The sequence below is a fragment of the Giraffa tippelskirchi genome, chromosome 14 (assembly GCF_054371585.1).
Source record: "Giraffa tippelskirchi isolate mGirTip1 chromosome 14, T2T-mGirTip1v1.2.pri, whole genome shotgun sequence".
In the NCBI taxonomy this organism is placed as follows: Eukaryota; Metazoa; Chordata; class Mammalia; order Artiodactyla; family Giraffidae; genus Giraffa; species Giraffa tippelskirchi.
The window spans coordinates 45,504,273-45,507,482 of NC_137288.1; the positions used below are offsets into that span (position 1 = coordinate 45,504,273).

General features: G+C 41.7%; 1 long non-coding RNA gene across 1 annotated transcript; it reads left to right on the top strand.

Annotated features, from left to right (window-relative positions):
- LOC145534406 (uncharacterized) lies at positions 1-2,939 on the top strand. Its single transcript, XR_014074566.1, has 3 exons — positions 1-81; positions 2,060-2,174; positions 2,711-2,939. It is a non-coding gene; the product is annotated as an uncharacterized LOC145534406 (long non-coding RNA).
- Positions 2,940-3,210: the final 271 nt, after the last annotated feature.

Sequence of the window (3,210 nt, forward strand, 5' to 3'; positions counted from 1 at the left end):
GAACTATTTGCCTGCCAAGAGTCCAGTGGCCAGCCAATGGCCAGCCTCATGAGCGAGACTTTCTATACAGAGCAGTCTCAGGTCTGTGAGCTAAATCCCACACACAAGGTTTATGTGGTGGGTGGTGCTAGTAACTGTACCAGGAAGTAGAGAAAACATCAGAGCTGGGATGGGGACAAAGAGAGAGGGAGTTTGGACACGTTCAGTTTGAAGGCTGTACAAAATTGATTCCAGAAGGCAGCTGGAAATAGCTGCTTAATGTTTAGGACAAGACTTTTCCAGATCTGGGCATCATCTGTGTAGAAGTGATGGTCACAGTCATAGGACAGATGAAGTCTCCAGAAAGACTCTGGTGAAAGGAAACGGGTGAGAGAAGGGAATCAGCAAAGGAGATGAGATAAAATAGACAGGAGCGGGAAGTGAAACGTGGATAGTGGGAGGAAAAAGTCTCAAGGAGAGGAGAGCAGGAAACAAACCCCATGAAGAAGTGTGACCGTGGGACTTCCCCGGGGGTCCAGTGGTTAAGACTCCATGCTCCCAAGGCAGGGGGCACGGGTTCAATCCCTGGTCAGGTAACTAAGATCCTGTGTGCTGTGTGGAGCAACCTTAAAAAAAAAAAAAAGGAAAAGAAAGTGTGGCAATGAAACAAGGGCCAACAATTCCAGATCTCTTTTGCTGCACAGGCTTGCCCTTGGTGAGCTTGTTCAGTCATCAAAGAACTCTGGCCCTGTGTTGGAGAGGAAAAGCGTGGTGTCTGGTTAGGACCTGGAGCTAATAATGATAAGTGGCTGACCTGATTCTAGTTCTGTTGGCAGAACTAGGTTGACTTCCTAACACTTTCTAGGGTTTCCCAGGTGGTGCTAGTGGTAAAGAATCCACCTGCCAATGCAGGAGATGCAAGAGATGTGGGTTCAATCTCTAAGTCAGGAAGATCCCCTGGAGGAGGAAATGGCAACCCATTCCAGTATTCTTGCCTGGAGAATCCCATGGGCAGAGGAGACTGGTGGGCTACAGTCCACAAAGAGTCAGGTACAACCGAGCGACTGAGCACACAACACTTTCTAGGAATTGTTGGCTGCCATGAGAGTGCATCTCCTCTGCTTGTCACCAAGAAAGAATTTTGTGCATGACCTGCGTGGTGTCTGTGATTATCTATGTTGGTCAGTTGGTCTTAGTAAGTTTTATATCACTATGAGAAGGTGCTAAAAAATGAGTGCATAGAACCATGTTGAGGCCTTGCTTATCATCACACCGTGTGATGATTTTTCATGTCTTTTCCCCTCATCAGCTCATACCCAAGTACTTACCTGTGCTTTGAAACACAGAGAAAACCAAAATTGAAGTAGGCCAAAACCAAGTTCTATGCTCTCTGGGCAAATTTGGAATAATTTGTTTCCCATTCCTCTGACTGAGGGCCTTGCCTGACTCTTTTTGCTGTTTAACCTACTAAATGCAATGAGATAAACCCCTGGGACTCATTGAGGTGTTTTCTCCAAGCTCTCTGACCATACTCAGTCCTCAGTTAAATAATTTATGCACTAGTGGGCCTGAAAAGTCTTAGAATCTTTTCCTGGTGTTTTACCCTTATTTTTTTGGCAATATTTTAAGATAATTTAAAAATATGAGTGAAGTCATATTAAAACAATTGAAGGAAGTTAATTAAATATCTTTTCGGGTTTTTTTTTTTTGGCTGTGTCGTGAGGTTTGTGGGATCTTAGTTCTCTGACCAGGCAGTGAAAGCGCTGAATCCTAATTGCTGGACCAGCAGGGAATTCCTGAGATCTTCAGTTTTAAGATGCCTTGTCAGCTTTAGCTCTGGCAACAGAAAGCATGACTTCCGTCATCTTTGATCTCTTCTCTCCCTCACTAGAATTGAACCTTCTAATTTTTAAGGAAGGAAACGCTGCTATTGTTCCTATTTCTTGCAGTTAAACTTTTAAGAATAGCCTTAGAAAATCTGCCATTTACAAGAGTTAGTCTTCCTATTTTAGCAAAGACAAGACCTGAAGCCATCCTAGGGGAAGGAAACTGTATTATGTGACCGAATCTTTCAAATTAGGGAAAGCCAGGGCAAAATACTAACGGCCAAGTTCAAGTTACCTCCACATTAATGAGCCTAAGCTACACTGTAACCCGTGACTGGATTAATCACCAATTCAAGTATCCTTAGTGTGGTGAGTAATACTTTACCATAAGTCTGACCAACAATACCCCACTCCTGAACTCTTATAAACCACTGACACTAAAGTCATGAGTTGTAGCCTAAGCTGTTTTAAATGAAGGTGTCTGTAAAATTTAGCTTAAGTATGGAGTTTTAAATGTTTATTGCAAAGCCCCAAAGAACTGAGGGCATATTTCAAAGAAATGACCTGCACAAGAATGTTCATAACAACTCTATAGTAGCCCAACCTGGAAACAACTCAAATGTCTGCCATGGTATTTTTATACCATGGAATAGGACCCAACGATAAAAACAAAAAGAAAAGATGAACTATTGCTATAAGTGATGTGGATGAGTCTTACAGACATAATGTTTAGTGAAAGAAACCAGACACAAAAGATGACTCAATTTGTATGAAATTCAAGAACAGCAAAAGCAATTTATGATGATAGAAGTTAAACTAGTGGCAAAAAAAGAAAAAAAAAAGAATGGCATGCTACCATAAAGGTTCTACCTTGCTCTTTCCTGGATCACTTGTTCTGGAGGAAGCCGGCTCCCTGGTCTTGAAGACAGATGAGCAGCCCTGAGCCACGTGGAGTGGAACCGAGGCCTCGTGCCAGCAGCATCTTGGAAATAAATATTCCAGCCCCAGTCAAGCTTTCAGATGATGGTAACCTGGCTGACATCCTGACCACAGACTCATGAGCCAAAACCACCCAGAACCACACAAAGCCCTGGCTGGCAGAAAATCTGATCTAATAAATTTTTGCTCTTATTATCCACTATGTTTTGGGATAATCTGTTATCAAGTAATAGATAACATAATACAAATATATAGTATGTAAGAATTTATTGAACTGTACATGTAAGTTTTGTAGATTTTACATGTGTATTATACATTAATAAAAAAGAAAAAGAGTCTTTTACCAAAACAAGGCTCTCAAAAACACTCAACCTAAAACTCCCTAAGGGTTTTGAGAAGCTTTAACTCAAGGTTTCCTATAGTTTACCAAATTATATTTGCAATGTGTAGATTGACAGAGGGAGTC